Raw genomic sequence first — 24,411 nt, 5'->3', positions numbered from 1 at the left:
CCGCCTCTTTAATTTGCAAAAAAGATGCACAATTTGCTAGCAAGTCCTATAAAGCAATCTCATCGGCACTTACTCGTTACTTTTAACTCCCCTCCAGTCCGCATTCGCTCCTTCCTACTTTAATGTAATTAAAAAGTTACCATTTGAAAATGTCGATTTTTCTTCAACAGAAATTAAACTCAAAAACACAACACAAAAGTCCAAGTTTATTACTTTGCACAATATGGCCATTGTTAAGAGTAACAATGTGTAAGCTTCCCCTAAGACAAATGAAAACAACAAACCAACTTACGACGATGACGACGATCAACAATAGGACAAGAAAAGCTATTTGCACTTCCATTCAGTCATCCTTGGTATACTCCTGTTTCTATTCCTTACTCCTCGTTGTTTGTTCGTTCGTTCGACTTGGGTTTGAGCCTTCTCCTCTTTTTAAATAGAAATACGTAAGGCCTGCCTGCTGCCTCGACTACGACCAACGACCGACGGCTCAAGAAGCTCATTTAATATCTCAGAAATGGATGGCATTGGAATAAAAAGGACGAAGCAAATGCAATTTAAAGAGAATAAACTCTTCGAAAAATATAAACACCATCAGAGCCGAGGAGAAGAACAACTTTGCTGCTGTTTGCTACAAAGCCAGTTGCAAAGCTGCTCTGCTATGCAATTTCATCCTCTCGTCGGTCGTCCTGCCAAGGACATTTTACGCTCCAGCTCCGAATCGCATCAGCTGCAGGTAGATCGCAGGTGATTGTATCAAACGAGAAGACAACGAACGAACAAAATCGTCGTCGTCTATCTAGACTTGTGATTGTGAGTACTTTGTAAAAGGCAAAGTGAGCTCAAGATAAATATAAGACCCGGATAAGAGACAAAATGACGTAAAAATCGGTACCAACCTACACCACAGAACAATTATTGTACATCTCTCTGGTTATTTATCAGAAATTTTAAATCACAAATAATTGCTTAGGGCTGTCTAAAGGAGGAGGCAAGCAGCAGCAATTCGACCGTGTAAAGGATAAAAAGGACGAGAAGATGAAGAATAATACGGCGAACTGCGTTTTGTTGGCTAAGGAAGTTTTGTTGCGCTAATATCCGGCGGGGATTTCCCTAAGAAATTAAAATTAACAGCCCGGCAACTACTTCTCGTCTTCAGCAGCAATACAGCAGCAAGCAGTCAATGGCAGTATTGCTGTGCCTTCAAACTAAGGAACCGGCGGAGGAGCAGCGTTTGTTTGTTAATGAATGCAAGAAAGAAAGGACCAGAGGAGCTATCCACTTTGGTGAGATGTTTTGCACTTGAGTTGTTGACGATGACGACGACGATAGAAGAAGGAGGATGTCGACAATGAAAACTATAAAGCTGAAGATACGCTGCGGGACTCAAAGTTTGAAATTAACAAAAAAAAAAAAAAAAAAACAAAAAAAAATACTTCGGCCTTGGATTTAGTGTTACTGCTTACAAACTGCTGTAGCAGACATGAAGAACAAGCAAATGCGTTTTGTATAGTTTTATTTTAAATGTTCAAAATTTCAACAATATTAAAAGTGGAAGATATATATTTTTGGGGGATAAACCGACGATAAACCAACGATGTGGATGTAAATTTTGTAGTAGAAGAACAATTGCTTTTGTTCAGAGAATTTAATTTTGTTTTTTTTGGTTTTTTGAAAATATAATTCCAAACAGGAATCAGCTGTTTTTGATAATTAAGAAGCGCATTATGACAGAAAGGTTTTAATTGACCTTGTATTTTGCTTTCTTTGTTGCATGTTATTTGGCAACATTGGTCTTGTTTTTATTAAAAAAAATATGTTAAGAGATATGACTACTCTATAAGCATTATGTTTAAACTATATTCCATGTTTTGTTGGTGTCTGATTGCAAAGTTATTTGAGATTAAAATATTTTTTTTTGTTTTGTTGCAAAAAAAAATGTAAGACCTCAGAATCGGAATTTTTCCATTTATAGACTTGAGTTGAAAATATGTTTCAAAAAATCATATGAACAATGAGTATAAAAATAAATTTTAGGACCTCTAAAAATATTAAATTTTTCGTGAAAGTGAAAGAAAGTCCTTAAAAAATCTTTAAATTAAATTTAATTTTAGTGATTAAAAAGCAAATAATGTTTTAAAATTCAAACTTCTGGGAATATAATTTCTTTCCTAGTTTTTTTTTTTTTAAACCCATTTGAGCCCGCCCGTCCTCATGTTTTTATGGGAAAAAAATTTTAGGGGAAAAAACATCTTTGAGACCTTTATGATATTTGTTGATTTTTGATGCATAGGAATCTATTTTGAATATTGTTGCATTGGTATCAGCATTTTTAAAAATTCAGACCTCAAACAATTTTATATATGGTTTCTATATAACTTTAAAACATGATAGGCAAATTCATAGTCCTACGAGTAGATCCAATTATGTAATTTAAAATCGAATTTACCAGTAAATTAAATGTCACTAAATTGAAATTAAAAATTTTGTCTTTTAAGACGTCAAAAGTTTTTGTTTAATATTTTTTTACATGATTTAAAAATTTGAAAACAATTTAAAAAGCACATATGTTGGCCTTTAAGACCTATGATAGCAGTGGAATCTTAAACACGCATTTTTGTTAAACTATGTAACTGAAGTAATGAATATTAATAAATAATGTTTTAGAGATTATTAAACCCTACAGAATATTTACTGAGGGCTGAGAATTTACCAATTTTTTCAAAAAAAAAAAAAAAAACTCTTAAAACTAAGTAGACAAATAAAACATTATCTTTGAAAATAAAAAAGACCTCAAGATTTTTTTTTTTTCAATTTTATCTTGAAAATCTCTATGAATGAATGAAAAAGAAAAGAATGGAAATGTTCAAGTTATTTAAAATAACTTCCGAACCACCAAAATAAAACTCATGTAATCTAAAACTTGATATAAATAAATATTCGTAGCACAAACTTATTTAAAGCATTTTAAAGACCTTAGGGAAATTTATGAAAAATTATCTATATTTTTACTATAATTTTCACTCTGTGAAAGAACCTTAGCCGCATTAATTTATTTGAAGATTTATAAAACCTCAAATAATAAAAACAAAATTATTTACAATAAATTTAATTTTAAGATCGCTACAAAATTCTTGAATTTGGATATTTTCTACTATAATTTTGATGATCTTAAATAATATTCTTAATCATATGTAGTCTTTTAAGAACAAATACAATTTTAACTGCATCTTTCTTAAAATTTGAAGTAGAACTTTAAAATATATTGTATATAACTTACTTATAATTATTTTACAAAGAAAATTTGGCGACTCTCAGGCCTTGAAAATTATAAATGAAATATAAACTTATATCGATCTATTTTATTATTTTTTCTTCGTTATAAACTTACGTCTTTCTTTTTCTTTTTTAAGATTAATTATGTGGTCCTAAAATCTATGAACAAGATACTAAACCTAAAATGGCTGAAAAAAAAACCCTCAGACCTCAGTGAAGACGAGTTATCAAGTACAAACTAAATGTTTAGAGACTTTAAGACCCGACCGACCCCAGGGCCCCAACTGGAGACAATGCAGAGAAGGAAACTGTGAGCATAAATTGAGCTACGAAGTAGATAAATTAAAATGTATTTGAATCACTTCGGATAGAAGGGAGACAAATAATATAATTCAGTGTAATGTATAATGCATTGGTAGCCACACAATATATATTGATTTAATAAAAAGGTTACCCCAGGGGCCCCAAAAAAATAAACTGCTTTTTTAAAAGAAAAAATTATAATTTTATCTTAGGGCCCCAAAAAATATTACTTGATTAATTTTTGCAACCACAAATAATACATTAGGGGCCCCAAAAAAGCAATAAACAACTTCAGGCCACGGGCCCCAAAAGCCTTTACTTCGGGGCGTTAAAAAAAAATTAAATTAAAAAAAATTGTTTTTTATACATTTGTTGATGGATTACTAAATATTATTTTAGGAGCCCCAAAAAATATTATATGAAGGGTCCCAAAAATAATTTTTCAGGAACCCCGTTAGTTGAGAGCCAATCAAATATTAATTTGGGGGCCCCAAAATCTATTACTAAGGAGCCCAAAAATATTCATCAAATTTTCTGTAGCATGACAAATATTATTTGAGGATCGTCAAAAGCTATTACTTCAGTGCACAGTGGTACCGGTTTCTAAGAAGGGCGGCCATAGGGGATTATGGTTAGGATAGCAACAAAATATACTTGAATATGTGTGAGAATATATTTTTTTTGCAAAAAAAAATGAATTAATTTAAAAACAATTGTTTTACAAAGAAATCTTGTATATATTTAATAACAAAATGTAAAAAGAAGCCTTGAATCTACATACAAACAAATGATAAGTTATTTTTTAAAATTATTTATTTGGTTTTTTTTTTTCAATTTCAGTCATAATTTTTATGTTACATTTCAGATTTAAAGCTTACTTATGTCGTTTTCGATTGGACGTCCAGAAGCGTTCGGAAGCGTTTGGAAGTCTTCTGAAACCGTTTTATTGAATTAAAAATGACAGCAAGAACGCTTCTCAGAAGAGAAATTCTCTTCTCGATTTAAAATCAGAATCAAATCCAGAAGCACTCATACATGAATATTTAAAAGTCAAAATAATCACTCAATCACTATTTTTTTTGGTTTTTCATTCAAAATGTTATTTTTATCTGTAATTAAACAAATAAACGCATTTTATACTTACTTAAAATATTCTGCAAACCAACTGTCCCATTTATTAGCTGAATATTACCGTTTTTGAAAATTAATTTGTAATGTTTCATTTGAAGGAAAAAAAAATTATTTATATTTGACATTCAAAATTTCACAGAATAACTAACACAAACACAAAAAACAGAATTGAATGGAAGTGATTCAAACTGTTTTATTGGATTTCAGAATGAGTGAATCCTTGAGTGATTCCAATCGAAAACGACATTAGTATCATATATTTTTATAAAAATATGTGCAAAAACTTAAGGAAAACATAAAAACTTAAAAAAAAAAAATTTTTTTTTTGAAAAAGTTTTAAATATGAGAAATATGGGTAAAATTGAAACAATGAGTGTGAAAGAGTCAGTCGTAGCCCGTCGCACTTATTCGCAGACAGGTTCAATTGTTTAAGAAACTACACGTGCTAGAGAAAATTTATGTATATGAATCATGGATTTATATTGATGACAACATAGTTAAAAGTTTCGGTAAAGTGAGAAGAAAAACAAAAGTATGGAATTTGAACCTGTCCTTTTCTAGTCTGTTTTTTATTGAACATTTTAAATAAAATAGAATTGTAAACTCTTTAAATAAAGTACATACCTTCAACTTTAAGTTCCATAACAAAAAAAAAAACTTTAAAAATAATTTTAACCGAAAAATACACTTAAAAGTTTAAGTTGATTCGGGACCAAAAATAAAGCATTGAAATCAGACTTTTTTCGACAACTTTTCATGGTCGATATGAAAAGTTCCGTTATTTTCTCAAAATGTCTGTTATGCTATCTTAAAGAATAGGCTTTTTATAACAAATATAACGAAAAATGACGTCATTATATTGACATCGATATTTCGGCCTATGGCCTACTACGGAACCACTGTGCAGTGGTTCAATTTTGAGGCCCCAAAAATAGTTTTTCAGGGGCCCCAAAATAAAAAAAAATTATGTCTGATGTTGGAAAATTAAATAACTACATATAGGTATTTATTACTTCAGAACAGAGGCCCCAAGAACTATCAATTCTAAGCTTTAAAATTTTTTATTTTAGGGGACTCTAAATATTTAATTTTTGGGGCCCCAAAATTAATTTTTCAGGGGGCGCACAGTAAAAAAAAAATTATGTTTGATGATGGAAAATCAAATATGTACATGTACATATTACTTCAGAACAGAGGCCCCAAGAGTTATCAATTCTAAGTTAAAAAAAAATTTTATTTTAGGGGTCTCTAAATATTCAATTTTGGGGGCCCCTAGTACAAGTATTTGCTACTTTTATGATAGAAATTTTAAGTAAGTATAGCAAAGTGCATTACGAACATATTAAAACATTAAATTAAACCTAAAAATAAATAAGCCATACAAAAAAAATAAATGGTGTATATGTACTTTTGTTTTTGTATCTAAGCGGCCCACAAATATCAAAGGGGCCCCAAAATTTAGTCTTGCCGCGGGGCCCCGGCAACTCAACGTACGCCACTGATTGCAGAGTTATTTGAGATAAAAATGTTTTTTTCTGTTTTTTTTCTGCTTTTTTTCGGAAGGAATATTTTCGGACCCAAGTCCAAAGCAAGTTTTTGTTAAAAAATAAGAGTTCATACTAAGCATAAATTAAACATTTAGGAAAACAAATTAAAATTTTTTTTTTTTTTTTGATTTTCGAAATAATAACATATACAAAAGGTACCCCGCATCATGAAAAAAACAAGTGAGACATCAAAACAAAGGTCTCTTTAAACCCTAAAGTTTCTTTGAAGTAAAACTGTTTTTGTTTTTTTAAGATTTTAAAAGAAAAATACAAAGTCTAATAACTCCTTGTCCTCCTTTTCTATCTATTTGCCTTAAATTCATGTCCTTTTCGTTTTCACGTTAAAAATTTAAAAACCGTTTGCAAAATGGCAAAGGGTTCTTTAGCCTACTTTTAGATGTTTATGTTTATGTTTGCAATCAAAGTTAATGTCTATCTCTGTATTATCATCAGGTATAAGCCTTTGGGCTTAGAACCAAACTGTCTGCTTATAGAATTTTCAGAATAATGGCTAACGCACAAGAGACCTGTAAAGAAATCATCATATTCATGCGTGATCCTATTTTCATAGAAAAAAAAAAAAAAAAAAACAAAACAAAATAATCAAAATGAACAAATCAAGAGTCGGTCGACCCTTTGTACATCAATAGACGAACGTCTGCCCCAAGCTATTCCGTCTGTTTTTTTTTTGTTTCCTCAATTCATTTCAACTTGTTGTTGGTCGACCTCGGACAAATAATGACTGCTCACATCTTTGTCCTTGGGGACACAATCCCCAAACCCTCGTGTGAGATAGCGGCAGTAAAGTTTTGTACACGTCAAAGGTTATTGAAACCTTTGCTATCCGTATACCGTGCGTCGGTCGTCGTCATAGTCGTTGTCGTATGGTTCCCCCTTAATTTTCAAACTCAAGATAACATTGACACACCAAATCACAGGACATCTCAAAGCTATTTAATGAATTGGATACCAAACAAAAAAGCTCATTCCAAAGAAAAGCTAACTGAAAAAAAAAATCAAAATGGCTACACAGGAAATTCGAAAGAGGAAAATAGATAAAAAAAAACCTATCTACCTCTCACCATCCTGTGTCGCCTTATGACTTTCTTGGATTGGATGGTTGGTTATGGTTATATCGTAAAACGATTTCTTCTGTTAGTTGGATGTAGAATTTATGATTATTGCCCATGAAATGGCATCCATAGCATATTGGCAACAGAATTTCATTTTTTTTTGTGTTAGCTCTTTCCGGAACGTGTTCTAGAATGTATTCTGAAAGAGTTTCGCTTCACACTTCATTGTTGTCATTAGAATTCAACGGATTCTGCTGTATGGAATGCAGCAAATATACGTTAGTGGTTTATTGCTGAGTAAGGATCTTTGGTCAAGTAATAGCAATTTGTTAGGCTGAAAAGTGCATCCTATATCGGTGGATTTGAAATTGCAACTGAAAGTTGCATTATTGTGAGTGCATTGCAGGACTGTGTTGGTAATAACTTTTGTGAGGGTTAAAGACACCCAATTTGATTTACAGACTTTCATCTTAACACTTATGCTATAGAAAAATTTTATAATTTATACGAACAAATAAATCTAATGGGTTGGTGTACTCTTCTGCAAAAAAAAAAACAATAAAAATTGTTAATCTTGTATGATAATATTGCTTAAAGTTGTGTTGTGACTGGAATAGGGTCCAAATAAATAACAGTTTTCACAAAACACTCTTGCAGCCAAAACAATTTTTTTAAACCCGTTAAATCTTTGGTTCCTATTGCTGAATGTAAAGTTATTACCAAATTTCATAAATGTACTATTTTTATAACAGATGAGTGTTAATAATAATTTTCAATTTTCGATACCTTATAAATATCTAAATAACACTCTTCCACCCAATTATCTTTATCTATTACGACCTGCTAAATCCGAATCTGAAGTCAATTTTGTCCAAACACCATCAAAATTTTCAATAAATTGCAATACATTTTATGGTTTTTTTTTTTTAACTTTAGGTACTCAAAATTTTAAGGGTGTTTGGGCAAAACTGACTTTTGATTCGGATTTAGCAGTTCAAAATAGATAAATATATGTGGGCTGGGTTTTAAAGTACTGGCCCTTTTTCTTAAGTCTCTGCGTTTTAAAATATGAATTTTTGAAAAACACCTACTTTTTAAGTTGTATTTTTGGGTGTTTTCAATTTTTAACAATTTTTTGGAGCATTCAAAAAATCTCAAACTTATAGGTTATGGCCATGCGCATGCATGTGCAAAAAATTGGTATTCTAAAATGATGTTTGACCGAATAATGAGAAGAACAAGTTTTTTGTCCCAAGTTTTTTGACCGTTTTAAACCGTTTTTATTTTTATCTTTTTTTCTTCAACAGATAAATGAATGAAATTTGTTCTGTAAATAGATAATAGGCAGGACTATATTTGTGCAATTCAATTTCGTATTCAAAATTTTGAGATAACGGTAAAATAAAGTTCTATTTTTCAACACGTTCTATCTTTTGATGTACCTTCATTTGAATATACATGTGTGCATACCACTCAAAACGGTTCATTTTTTTCAGGCTACACAATGATAAATTTAAAAACTTCAGAAATACCTCAAGAAAAAATTCTTACTTTTTTATTAGGCTTCATAGAAATATGATTGATGCTTCATATAAAAGGTGTAGTAATAACCTGTCAAATAATATAAAATTTATTAATGGTTGTCATATAAAAAAATGATTTAATGGTGTTGGAAGTTTGATTTTTTTTGTTTTTTTTTTTGTATGAAAATTGATTGGGCTCAAAAAATTCTAGGTCTTTTTGTGGATGATGTACAGGCATGATCGATATGAACATTTTGAGTTAGAGCCATTCAGATGGTATACAATTTATTAATAGGCTGTCATATAAAAAATTAGATTTAATAGTGTTAGGAGAAAATAGTTTGATTTATTCACATTTTTCATGAAAATTTCACTGTCGTACCTGGGCAAAACGCTTTATAAATATTTGGAGTTGAGGTCACTTGAACTTATGTATATTGAATTATTCTTTGTTTTCAATAAATTACACGGTGTTACAAAAATGAGGTTTTAAAATATAGGCGGGCGGAGACCTATCACGTTCTGTCGCACTGATTACGAAACGGTATTTAAAAAGTCCCTAACACCCCGAAAATCTGGAGTTACGGGCAAAAAACGGTTTTTTTGACCTTCACCCATTGAAAAAAATCTAGCTTCGTCAAATTAATACCTACCCATTTTCATTGATTTAAAAATTGGAATTAAATGTACAATTTTGCCTTTCGGAAAAGGTATCATTTATTACTGTAAGTGTTGCCGTTGTTTTTTTAATAATTTTTTTTTATTTTGATAATTTTTTTTTTAGAAAACTGCCCCTCCCACCTAAACGGGGGAAGATAGACCCCCCTCCCAAAGAAAAAAAATGTTTGTATTGAGCTCCTCTACAAAAACCCGTTATCAAATCCTGGCGCCCAAGTTATCCTACTACGTGCCGAAACAACATTTTTGTTCTATACCTAAAAGTTCGAATTTCTGTATCTGGGTTGAAATCGAAAATTTTTTTTTCTAAGCCAAATTTAAACTGATTTTCATAAAAAATACCTCGTTTGATTTGGAAATAAATATTATTTTAGAATTTATTTTTAAAACAGCATGTTGTTGTGAAAATTTATACTTTAATTTGATGTCAAAATTGGATAAATGACGAAAAAAATGGAATTTTTGAACTTTGACAGCTTATAAATTCTAGATGGTTTAACCGAGTTACATGTTTTATACATTGTTTAAAAAGGTATATTTATCTCCTATTAAAAACTATAAGAAAATCGAAAATGGGTATTAATTTGACGAAGCTAGATTTTTTTTCAATGGATGAAGGTCAAAAAAAACCGTTTTTTGCCCGTAACTCCAGATTTTCGGGGTGTTAGGGACTTTTTAAATACCGTTTCGTAATCAGTGCGACTAGTTCTACAAAACGTGATAGGTCTCCGCCCGCGTATAGAAAAAATATTAAACTTTGCAATGGTGTAATTTTTGTTTTGTTAAAAAAAATTGATGTATAATGAGAAAAAGGTACTTTTTTAGCTTTTTCTTGTAAATTATGATAGGATTCAAAAAGTTATTCCGTTTTTCTACAAAACATACAGATATAAATATGTCTTAAATAGGTCTTAATTTTTAGGTTAAGTACTTTACTATAAGATTTATTTTCTTATATATACATTTTTTTACAAAAAAGTTGACAAATAAATATTTTGTATTCATTTTTTTTTAACAAAAGCAAACAACGTTATCACTTAAAATTATCGTCGGTAAATCGACTTTACAGACAACCACATTTATTTTGTATACATTTTCTATGATTCTTTATATGAGTTACAAAATGTAAATACTTTTGTATATTTAGCTCAGCTGAGCTTTCCTTGTACAACACTCGGCTTTTCGTTTCAATGGTGTACAGAGGGAGTTAGTTCTAGAAACAAGACTTTTTATTTTAAACCAATAGTATAGTTTAAAATTTGTCTTCATGTGGACCTTTCCTTAAATAAAATCACAACAAAAACATTACTGTTAAAAAAGGAGCCAAGCTCTCCTATGTTTAAATTATGCTGGCACAAAAAGTACTGAGATGTAAAAGTGTACCAAATTCTAAAGTTTGGGTTCAAATTCGTATCAATAAAATTTTGATTGTTCTCTTGGCAATTTTTAAAGTTATTTCAAAAATTGCCAAGTAAACAATCAAAATTTTATTGATACAAATTTGAACCCAAACTTTAGAACTTGGTACACTTTTACATCTCAGTACTTTTTGTGCCAGCATAATTTAAACATAGGAGAGCTTGGCTCCTTTTTTAACAGTAATGTTTTTGTTGTGATTTCACTACTTTTTGCAAGGTATGGCTGTAGAATTGAAAATCTCTATATTTGATGAAAATTCAGTGAAAATGGGCAGTTGCCACGCCCCCTGGCTTAAATTCTCAAATTTTAAATTTTTTCCTTTGTATAAACTACCAGCTCTACTATTCTACCAAATTTCAAGATTCTACAATAGTCAGAAGTGCTCTATAATATTTGATAAAAATTCAGCTGAAATGGGCGGATTCCACGCCCCCTGAATGGGTTGGGGTCGAAATTCTGTGCGCGCGCACTTTTTTACATTATCAAAACGATATTTTTTTACAGCATTTTTACAGAATTTTGATATACAGTATTTTGCCGTACAGAATATTACAAAACAGAATTTTGCATGTCAGTATTTTGTTGATACAGTACTTTGACGTACAGAATTTTGTATTTACAGTATAATGACGTACAGAATTACGGTATTACAGTATTTTGACTCCACAGAATTTTGTCGTACAGAATTTTGACAAGCAGAATTATGACCCGCTCCCCCCCTGAATTGAAAATCTCAAATTTTCGATTTTTCCCTTTGTATACACCACAAGTCCTATCACCGTGTAAAATTTCAAGTTTCTATACGTTAACGGGAAGTTCTCCATAATTTTGATGATCTGTCAGTGAGTGAGTGAGTGAGTCAGTCAGTCAGTCAGTTACGGTTTTTGCGATTTTTGAAGCCCTATATCTCAGAAACTACTCATCGTGAAATTTTGTGAGGAGCTTGGTTTTGACAAGCTCAATAAATGTAGTGAGTTTGAAATTTCTAGCATCTTTGGTGTATAAGTTAGAGGGGGGGTCGAAAATGGCCTGAGTTGTTCCCTGTAAATAAGGGTGTAGTGCCAAAGTTGCTAAAGAACTTGGCTGGGCACTACCGTGCCCCTTGATTATTTCAATTACCTATTTACAGTATTAAATCGGTAAAGATATTAAATTTGTATTAACATTTTTCATACAACAAAAAACCTCTCTTTGAAGCTGTGGCTGATGTTTTTATATTTTTATCATTCATGTCAACACCATTGAAGTCACAATAAAAAGTACGAGTTTTAAATGTATTCTTCTTTAAGAATATTGACAAGATTAAAAGTAATGTTATAGAAAAATATAATGTTATTTCGAGGAATTGAATGTATTTCCATACTTCTAGGAAATTTTAGATGAAATGTAAATATTCCATCCTTATTGGTTTATTTTCTGTTTTTTTTTTTTTCTCTTTTAAAGGGACTCTGCTTGTGGTTAAAATCTATGAAAGATTTTGTGTATTTTTCTAAGTCTCAATGGTTCTTCATGGGAGGTATTCTCTCCGCCTCATTTTGTATCAAAAACCAGACAAGGGAGTGAAAATTTTGTCAAAAGTCCTTGACAAAATGTTCGCACATACTTTTGCTTAAATTTTAATTTTGTTGATACTGGTAGACTGATTGAAGAGACTCTTTAAAATTAAATTGTTCCATGGGATATACATACATATAATGTTTGTTCTTGAAGATTGATATTTAATTTAGTTTGAAATTGATTTTTATGTGCTGTAGTTGGAGAAATATAGTGATTCTCTTGTAATTTTAGGTCTAGTTTCCTGAACCATCATCTCTCATTGTTTGCAGCTAAAGCTTTGATCTTCTTTTCAAATCAAGAAATCAGTCAAATTTGTAATCAAAAAAACCATTCTTTTCTTCTATTTCTATAGGAATTTGATGAATTTGATAAAAAGTAGAAAAAAAAAAACAAATTCAAATCATTCCAATTTAAAAGTTGTAAGCTTACACAAAACAAAACAAAAAAAAATAGCCTTTTGTTACAATCGGAAAGACACTGTATATAGTTGCAGTAAAAACCTTCCTTGTATATTCGTTATCCTCCAGACAGCAGGACACAATAGCCATTTGTTGCTGGTTGCACAAATTGAAACAGCCCAACTGCCAATTTACCTTTTTAATGGAAGGACGACATCGGACCAAGAACTAATAGCAATTTATTAAAGTGAATCAACTTGGAGAGAAAGTCCTTAACAACAAACTATACCTACTTCTACTTTTTTTTTTCCAGGATATGCCAAGCCATATCGTCATTAACTAAAGTAACCTTTAAAGTTTGGAAAGTTAGTGAATATACACGTACGATACCAAACCGACTGACGACGAGGGAGAAAATGCATCAGCATGGACAGGACACAGTATCTATACCAAACCATGCCTTCATCGTCATCATCATCATCATCGAGTCTCAACATAGCCAGAGTCGGCAGCATATCAAACCAGGATTTGCCCAGACACTGATACGCTTTCACCAAACACTCACAGTTGTGGCCATTTTGTGCTCCTTGGAAAAGTCGTCAGACAGAGACCTGTCGTTTCCTATACGAGTATATGTAATACTCTTAGACTTTGGGTGCTTCTATGATTTTCATATTCTGCTGGTTCTGATGCCACTGATGCTGGGCTGTGCTGCTGCAGCTGTAGGCAATAATTTGGTAAGTTTCCTTTCATGGGAAACGCTATAATAAAGTCCTTGTTGAAAATTGCACAATTTTCCATTAACCACTTGAATACTGTACTCGGGCTGGTTGGTGGGTGCTTCTCTCTCACTCGTTGGTAGTCGTCTGCTTGTGTGTGAATTTTTGTGTGGCTGAGAAAGTTAGAAACTTGACGAAACCAGACGATGGAGATTTTTTTTTGTTTTTGGGAAAAATGAATTTCTTAAGGATCAAAGTTGAAAAATTTGAAGTTTTTGGTTTTTGTTTATCTTGATTTTTTAATACAAATTAAACGACTTTAAAAAATACAGAAAAAAATACGAATTAGTAGGAAAGTTTTTTCAAAATCCTTCATCTTCATCTTTTCAATAACTACTGTTTTCGTTTCTCATGCAAATCCAATGCTTTTAGGAGATTTTTTCAACAATTTACATTAAAAAAAACGCATACGACAAATTTAAATATAGCCACGTGCATTTTTGATTCTGTATGAAGTTTTCTATTCAGCTCTTTTGTTTAACTTATAGTTTCCATAAGGCAGATAATATTTTGAAAAAAAAGATGCCATTAGCGCACACAACAATTTTTGGTTTCAATTTAAAACTAAAACAAATAAATTTTCCGGCTGTATTTTAATTAACTCATCACTCTATCAGTAAAAAAACTGCCTTTATTAAAATTTAAATGGAAATGGATTAATTTCGACTCGCCATTTAGAAATAGGGTAACTTCGGGCATTATGGCGCACCGGGCATTATGGCGCACCTCTCAACTACCATACTTCCAATACTCACTTTTAAATAAAACCAATGCAGAAACTTTGGCCTTCGTCGAACACTAGCCTTGTGACGATCGCAGGTCAGTGCTATTATTTTTGTGCCAAACAAAAAAGAAAACAAAAAAAAAAATACCGGTTCTGGGTTCCAATATAATAAATCTTTGTTTTTGTTTGTGTGTATCTCGGTAAGTATACAGTGCACGTGTTTGTTGTAAAGAGTGAAACGCAGAGTACAGTTTTGGTTTGGTTATATCACTTGTTATATTTTAACTGAAGTAAGAATTGTGTTTAGTTTTTGGAGTTTTGTGAATATGTGTATATTTTGCAATATGGCGCAGATGCAATAAGGGCATTATGGCGCTATATTATACCCGACTGCGCCATAATGCCCTTATGTAAAACTAATTTCAAAAGTAACTCTGCATTTTTTTTAATTTGAAAATAACCTCAATTTAACGTTAATTTTATGAAACTTATTAACAATTATATTTCAGAAATGCTGAATATACGTAAAAAAAGTAAAGGGTTCCGAAGTAAATGGGGTTCGCCATATTGCCCGTACATAGGGCAATATGGTTTTTTTTGGACTATTTTTTAATTAATTTATTTTTTGTTAAAAAGCTTGAATTTTTATTCTTAAATAATTTATTTATGTTACGTTTTTATGAAATTTAATTAAAAAAAATGATTGAAGTAAAAATTGTAGTCCGTAGTAAAGATATTTGAGTTTGTGCTTAGGTATGCCATAATGCCCTAATTTACCCTACCCCTTTTTTTTGTAGGTCTCGTAACAAAAAATTGAACTCTAGATAACAATTAGATATGACATTACTATGATGACGAATGCCAAAAAGTGAGTCTCGCAACTATGACCTTCTCTCATCGAATTTCATACTTGAATTTTTTATATGTGCACTTTTGTAATATATTGCTTAAATCAACAAAACGTCATTGTTTCACATATTTATCGCAGGATTGAATATAGCCTTTTTTAAGGAAATTTTGGAAAAACAGGTTTTAGATCTTAATTTTATTTACTTAAATTTAAAATTTAATTTAAATGACAAATTTTTGGATTAAATTTTTTTTTTTTTGAAAAATCAATTTTTTAAAACGCATAAATCAATACTTCTGAAATTTTGTTTTAATGTGTGGATTAAAAAATTTGTGTTCTATTGTCTTCCTGCCAACTTTTTTTTTGAAAAGTTTGAAAATTTGTATAGGTACTTCATTTGAAGGCTACGCATTGAAACCATTTAAAAGTGTTCGAAAACCTTGTACAATTTTAATATTAAAATAGTTTGTTGCAATCAGCTTAGTAGTCTGCGAGAAATTTAGAAATTTAAAAAACCGTTCTATTGCGGGTACCTTTAAACAATGGCACTAAAAAACATTTTTACTTGCACTCGTACAGAAAATAAAGTTGAGATTTGACATTAACCGTTTTTTTTTTTTTTTTTTAATCCGATTTACACTTAAACTGCTCGATTTCAACGAAACTTTTTGTAAGAAACCATTAATATAATTTTAATATAAGCCAAAAATAAAATTTTGAAAAAATTAACTTTTTGGATTTTTAAAAAAATTTTGAAATTTTTTTTTAGAAAAATCAAATTTTCTAAAACGGGACAAAAATTAATGTTGATTAATGATTTCCTCAAAATGGCATAGGTACTAATTTTATTATAAAACTTTTTTTTTCCAAAAAATCATTTATAAAAAAATTATTTTTTTTTTTAAAACGGATCTAACGATATTTTTTAGTTTTTTTGAAGTGAAAACTTCTTTAGTATCGTAGTGATTTGAAACAAGATGAAACGAAAAAGCGACAGGAAGAATCAATTGATTATAACTTTTTTGTTTCAATAGATAGATAAATGAATGATGAATGATTTATACTGTAGATAGGTAATTAAATAAACTATAATTGTGCAAAATTTCAATTAATTTCATATTCAATATCCTGAGATAGCGGTAAAAAGATGCTCTTTTTCGAAACACGTTATACCACACAAACACACAACAAGTTACACAATCTTAAATTGAAAAACTTAAAAAATACCTCAATACACTTGTGGAGATTTGTTTGAAATTTCTTGGCTTTAAAAAAATCTTACTTTTTTTGTAGGCATGGTAGAAATATGAATGATACGTCATATTAAAGGTGAAATAAGCTTTAAGATGATATAAAATTTATCATTAGTTGTAATTTAATAGTGGAGTAACTAAAGCTCAAAAATTGGCAATATTAGGGAACCCGGCCGAACAGCTTAGATTTTGATGATCTTTTTTTCAAACGTCGGTAATTAAAAATACTTTAAAGTCTATAGATTAAAAATTGCCTGTGTTGCCGTTTTGATTTTTTAAATTTAATTGAAGATTTTTGTGAACAAAAACAAATTTTTTTCAAAAATTTTTCTTAAATTTCATAAATTAATTGATGCCAAAAGATTGTCTAGGAAATTCAAGGAAAAAAAATATATGGGAGTGAGGGACAATCTTCCATAGTTCAAGCGATAGATGCAATTTTCTTATTAATTGACTTCAAACACAAAAAAAAAATATTTGAACACAACGGCAACCCCTACAATATTCAAATAAACATTTTTTAAAAGCTAGAAGCTTAGTCATATATGTAAAATTAAAATTAAGTTAATTGAATGAACGGCTTTTGAAAGAATGGTAATTGAACTCAGATTTTTGAAAAAAAAAAATTATTAAAAAAATTTTAACATGTCGTTTTTTAAACTTGGTCGTAATATAAAATGCATTTATTTTCAAATTTTTTTGGCCGCATTTATTATGATTTCAAATTATAAAAGGAAATGTCAATATGTATTACGGTTTATGAAAAAAATTAAAAAGTATTTCATTTTCGAAGAACTTTTTTTAATAAAAGTTTTGAAAAAAAATGTAACTTATTTTTTTTTTAAATGAATAAACATAAAATTATTTTTTATTCATTTAATAACCCTTATTGTTGAAAGTTAAATAGCAAAAATTTAAAGTTCCTATTTATCACAGTCTTTGAGAAAATTAATTATTTTAATGCAAACATTCAGTTTTAATAAAAAAAAAAACCATTGAAATTGAAGTTATTTTTCCTTTTTTTTTTTCAAAAGTGTACCTTTTTTGCTTCGAAATTCAACTGATAATATTTATGGCCAAAAATTTTTTTTAAATAAATTCATATTTTATTAGAAAAAGTGTGGAAAAAAGTCATTTTAAATTTTTCTAATAACATTTTTTTTTCAATTCTGAGTTTGAGGACCATTTTTTCAAAAAGTCTTGATTAAATTTAGTGGATTTAAATTTAAGAGATAAGAATGAGCTTCTGGCTTTTTAAAAATGTATTTTAAAATATTGTAGGTGTTGCCGTTGTTTTCAAAATATTTTTTTTGTGTTTGAGGTCAGAATGTTAGAAAATTGCATTTATCGCTTAAACGATGGAAGATTGTCCCTTACTGCTTTTTATATGTATATTTTCCTTAAATTACCTAGAGAATCTTTTGCTATCATTTGTTTTATGAAATTTAAGCAAAAAAAATGGTTTATTTAAAAAAAAAATTAATTTTAATTTTAAAAAACAATACGGCAACACCGGCAATTTTTAATCTATAGACTTAAAAGTATTTTTAATTACCTACGTTTGAAAAAAAAATCGTCAAAATCAGAGCTGTTCGGCCGGGTTCCCTAATAATTTGCTTTAGTTACTCTACTATAAAAAAATAAATTAAATGGTGTTAGAAGAGAAAAAAGTTTTTTTTTTTTTTGCTTCTTTAATGAAAATTGATTTGGTTCAAAAAATCTAGCTCTTTTTGTAGATGTTGTATAGACATGGTCAATATAAATTTAGCTGACACAAAAAGCTTTCAGATGGTATAAAATTTATATAGGTTGTCATATAAAAAAAACATGGATTTAAAGGTGATAGAATAAAAAAGAGGTAGATTTTTTCCCTTTTTTTTTTGCAAGAACATTTTTTTAAGGTCTCACTTCTACCACGTGTGTGAATTGCACACATGATTTTTTTGTTTGTTTTTATATACCTACCTACAATAATTAGATTAACTTAATTTCTATATAAAAAGTCCTAAAAAGTCAAGCAACTTGAACCCTAAGAGCAAGTACGTGCGACCCAGTCGTGCATTTTATATAATTCACCTGACAGGAAAAAAACGAAGATTTTAAGCAAGCATTGTATTAGTATTTTTTCACAGGTTTTATTCGCCTTATTCGACTGATCTAATATAAAGTTTTACAATTTTACTGAATTTTTATGTACAATACTTCTAAACAACTTGTTGGAGTTTCCACAACTGATTTTTTTGAAAGTCGAGTACTTTCGGTCACCCTAATTTACATTTTATAAACAAACTGGCATTTGTTTTTTTCTTGAAACAATTGACTAGTGTATTTTTTACCTACATATGTTATTATAAAAATATGTAGTTACAATTCAATAAAATAATTTTTTGCTTACCATTTTTTTGTTGTGAGAAATTTTGATTTCAATTTTTAAATTCGTTTAATATTTTTTTTTTCATTTCAAAATTGGAAGTTTGGTTTCTTGATGAAATTTGGAAATTTACAAAAAAAAAACACAGCAAACAAATATAGGTACAAACGAATGGAAGCAGTGTTTTTTATATTCGCTGTACTTAGAAGCAAGGGGCTATCGTTGTTATTATTTCTAATGAAAACAATCTCTCAAAGATCATTTAGTATGAAATTGTTTTTTGCAATTATCTAGGTGCTGTATATTTTTCTTTTCAAAATTTGGGCCAAAATATTTTTATTTTGAAAAAGTTAAAGAAATGAATATTGACAATGCTTTGTTTCACTTATCCTTTTTTTCCAACATTTCTTAAAAAACAATACTTTATCGAAAATTTAAATAATTTGGAGAAATTCATCTTTTCCCTTTCATCATCATATCATACAAAACATGGTCCTCATGGACTTCTCAACTCACCAGCCAGCCCCAGCATCACAACTGTGTATCTTTTTATTCTTAACCAATTTTTGAGTGGGCAAAAATCCCTTACAAATCTCACAAAAGTTTAACACAACACAATTACGATGGAAATTATTGTTATATCGTCCCTTCGTTGTTGCTATGTCGTGTCTTTGTTGCTGTCGATGTTGGGTATTTGAGATGTTTTTGTTATTGGAGGTGCTGCACAACTTGTATCTAATTGCAACGATAGATTCGTTCAATTCTTTCACCCTAACTCGCTGAATGGCAGTGAAACAAGTTTGGCTTCTGTAGCTCGAGGCTTTTTCGGTATAAAACCAAGCTCTCTTCGATGAAATTTCGGTTTATTTTGCGATGGAATGGAAAAGCCCTTATCGAAGTAAATTGGCAAAATCTTAAAGACAACACCATGTTGCCGGAACAAGTTTACCGCATGAAGCGGAACCGAACCATTCGATGTGTATACCTACGAGAAAGTCAAGATGGCGAGAGTATCGAGCTATTCCCGTACTTCTGATATTGTACATTAAAATGGAGGAACCAACGTTATAGAAGCAGCGTTTGTTGTGCAATAACGCTCAAGTGCAGCTAATTAGCATTATGTTGTTTTTTTTTTTTTCTTGTTGTTTGTTTTTATTGTTACTCTATTTTTGGGGGGATATAAAGTACATCATGAAGAACGACAACAACAAGGGTGTAGTGGAGTTTTCGAAAAGTTTCCTCAGAATACGATATTGGAAGTTTTAAGGTCCTCCGCACTTACTGACTGACTATAACTGGTACGGGTACGGTATACGTACTTACTAGTTGGCTAAATGAGCGGTTTTATGGTGTTGTAGTAAAATATTTTGTAATCGCTTTTGAGTGGTTTTTGATGAAGTTAATTAATGACGTTGTTGTAAAATGGGGGGGGGGGGGGGGGGGCTTTTAGAAATATGGTGTGTTATTGTTGTGGATTTTAAGATGCTTTTAAGTCGTCAACAGTTATGTTAGAGTTTAATGGAATTGTTTATGTTGTTTTTATGGAGTTTTTTAAAGTTGTTGTTGTGAAACATTATTTTAGTTTCGTAATCTTTACCTTAAGAGAGGTTGAAGACAATATGTGTCGTATGTTCGAAGTATAACTTATTTATTTTTATTTTTGACAGCCACCACAAAAAAATGACGCTATTTTCTCCCATTCCATGACTCTCGCACTTTCGCAGTGCGGCAAAAATTTCAATTAAAAATAAACTATTAGAGATACAAAAATCTTCTATAGCTTATTTGAAAGATAATAACCTAAAGTGAAATACATTTGAAGGATTTTAAAAAATTCCATCTTTTAATAGGGTAAATAGGGGTAAAACAAAATTTCAAAAAATTGTCTATTTTCTAAACGCGACAATGTAAAGAGTTGAATTTTTTTTTAAATCAATAGATAAATGTATTGCAAGACTGACAATGGTATTGAAAAAATTCTAAAAAATTTCAAAACCAAGCTAATAATGGTTTTCTAAAACTAAACATGAGGTAGACCTTTGACAAAGTAGTGATTATTGCTAGGGGAATTTTTTTTTGATAATTTGAAAAACGTCATTCGAAAAAAGTTAGGGGTCTGATACGGGTTTTTTTTAAGTCTCTGCGTTTCGAAATATGAATTTTTGAAAAAATTACCTACTTATTTTGGAGTATTTTTGGGTGAGTTTTTATTTTTTAAAATTTTTTGTAGAATTCAAAAAATCTCAAGCTTATAGAACTTGTGGTCTATGATTGTGAGCATACATGTGCAAAAAATTGGTATTTCAAAATGGTTTTTGATCGAATAACGGGAAAAAAAAGAGTTTTTTGTCCCAAGTTTTTTGACCTTTTTTAACGTTTTTTTTATTTTTTGATTTTTTTCTTCAACAGATAAATAAATGAAATTTATATTGTAGATAGATAATAGACAGAACTATATCTGTGCAAAATTTCAATCAATTTTGTAGTCACAATTTTTAGATAACGGTAAAAAAAAGTTTTATTATTCAACAGGTTCTATCTTTTGATCTAAAGCAAATACAAATTTGATTTAACTTTATTGAGCATCCTGATGATGTTAACTTTAATTTTATATATCACACATAACTGTACATTCACTACAAGCTACACAATGTTAAATTAAAAAACTTGCGAAATACCTCAAAACACCTGTGGAGATCTGTTGATCATGAACAGCCACCAGTGTGGGAAGTACCGTGTAATCTCAGTTTGGAATTTCGACATGGTTGAAACGTCATATGAAAGGTGAAATTATAAGCTTTTACATGATATAAAATTTTGCATAGGTTGTCTAAAAAAATTGAATTAATAGCGTGAGCTGAGAACATAAAAATTATATCCTTTTTTTTGCTTTTTTTGATGAAAATTTATCGAGTTCAAAAAATTCTATCTCTTATTGTAGACATGATCGATATATATATTTTGAGCTGAAGCAATAAGCTTTCAGGTGGTATAAAATTTATTATGATGGAAATGATTTTTTCACTTTTTTCATAAGAAATGATTGTTTTTAATAAATTATTTTAATACTTTTTGCGCATTGTAAAAATTTAAAAATAGTTTTATTATTTAGAAGAAATATTTGGCTTTTTAATGGTATAATTTTTTTTGTAAGCTTTTAAAATATGATTGTTTAAAATAAATAAAAGCTTCAACTGACTCATTTTAAAAGCACGATTTCTTACGGCGTTATCATGTAAAATCATCGTCCATAAACCAGCTTTACAGACAACCTCTTTTTTTCAAAATTTAAAATATTAACTCTTTTTCTTTAACATATATGTAAATAGTTTTTAACTGGGCTTTGTGTATAGTTAATATATAATACCAAGAAAGATAGAAAATCTAGTACCGACAGAGTTAGAAAAATAATTTCATGAATTGTTATGGAATTCCACCCTCTTCGCACATACTTGATTATATCACAAATATTGCTTAAAATTTTATAGCTTTTTAAATTAAAAATAATCATTTAGTTTCATTTTATCACTTTTTTTAAAAGAAAATTAAAAAAGTACTTAAAGTTGTTTTTAAAATTACAAAAACGTTTCATAAATGTTTTTTTTCGAGATAGAGAATGCCCTTAGATTTCTTGTTGCTAATAAAGACTTTTTAGGAATTTTAATTATAAAAATTGTAGTTGTAGGTGCGTTTTTGTATAGGTATAACAAATATAAAAAAATAAAAAAATAAAATTTGTATGCCATTCTGAAGAAATAATCAATCCACATATAAAAAAACTTAGTTTCAAGATTTTTCAGAATACAAAAATTAGGTAGGTACATTTAAAATAAAAATCAAAATTCATATTTTTGAAGTTTTGTCTTAGTTTATTTTAATCGTTTAGGAGAAAGTTAAAGGTTAACAACTGTCTAATAAATATATATTTTTTTAATTTCAAAAGTGAGAACTTATTTCCCATATATAATGGTCAAGTTCAGAAACGTTAGTGACTAAACATTTAGTTAATTTCTCGTTCTCTGATTGGTCAACTGTCAAAAAAATCCTTCCAATTTAGGTAATTTTATTGGAAAACTGAGTGGACAGTTAGGCAAGAAAATTTTCCCTAAACCAGGGATGGAAAATGACATGTTTTAATTGTACTGAAAATTTTATTTGTATTGGGTGCAATTGTATTGAAATATATGTTTCATATGAGAAATTAATTTAAAATGTAATCAAAGTGTTATATTTGCAAAAACTCTTAAGTTTTCTATATACATTTCGTTATTTTCTGTGTAAAAGAGTAATTTTTGTTTTATTTCGGTAAAAAATATATATGGGAAAAAGTTATTCACAGAAGACTGTAATGAGACATTACATAAGCCTACACCACATACTCCATACATCACGTGAGTCATACTGATAAGCCTGTGTGATGTGGACGATCGCATTACAACAACAGTATTGTTCAATTATCTTTAGATAATTTGGAAGAACAAATAAATAGCGACGCTAGGTAACTTTGATCCCTTGCAAACATAACCGTAATTACTCAGAGATTGTGTTTTATGACACACATCTGTGAGCAATATGGCTGTTATAAAGGGATGTATCGTATCTTGCGTCGTTATCTATTTGTACACTTATTTTTAGTTTAGAATCCTAAGAAAACTAGTGATAAGATAATTTAAGTAGATGTAAATGTATTTGTAAAATAGAGATAAGATATAGTTATAGAGTAGAGTAGATTTAATTTGAATAAAAGAGAATACTTATTACCACCAGATTGATCGGTTGTGTTTTTCGTTATCCTGCGGTTTGTCGATTTTTTCATGGTGACCCCTAGTGTTTTATCGAGCACACAATATTAATAAAAAAAAAAAAAATGTTCTAAAGTGCGTGTAGTCGAAGTTTAATAAGGAACAAGTCCTTATAAGTTCGTGTTTTGTTTCTTTCTTCTCCAAGTGTTCAGCGTATAAATTAAAAATATGTCTCTTGTAAAACTCCAATATATTATCGGGCAACATATTTTAAGCTTAAAAAGGGAAATGCTTGAGGCCAGCCTTGAGGAGAGAGGGAAGCAATTAACTGAATGGAAACTACAACTGGACCACTGGGATTGGCTGTTTGAGGAAACCGACTCAGATTTACGAGCCAGTGGTAACATGCAATACTTTAGGACGAACTGCGCTGCAAAGGTAAGAAACAATATACAATCGGGTAAGAACCTTTGGAGTAAATTAAATGAGGCTTCAAAAATAAGTAAGGTGTCGAGCAAAGTGATTAGTAGGTTCAAACGAGCCATTAAAAACTTTGAGGAAGTTTTGGAGGACTTCCTAACAGGCACTGAAGGCTTAAGTTCTCTTCTTAGGGCAAGAGATTGCGCCGAACAGTTATCTGATGAATATGTGTCAGAAACTGGATCGGAGGATGAGACAACAGAACACCTCAAATTTTTAATTAAAAAATCCGAAAGAATTCTTACTAATTCAGTTGGGGATTATTCTTCTTTTAGAAACATCCTAAGTATTTCAGATACATATCTCT

This window comes from Episyrphus balteatus, chromosome 1, assembly GCF_945859705.1.
Source record: "Episyrphus balteatus chromosome 1, idEpiBalt1.1, whole genome shotgun sequence".
In the NCBI taxonomy this organism is placed as follows: domain Eukaryota; kingdom Metazoa; phylum Arthropoda; class Insecta; order Diptera; family Syrphidae; genus Episyrphus; species Episyrphus balteatus.
The sequence above is the reverse complement of the archived record's forward strand: the minus strand, read 5'-3'. Positions refer to the sequence as shown.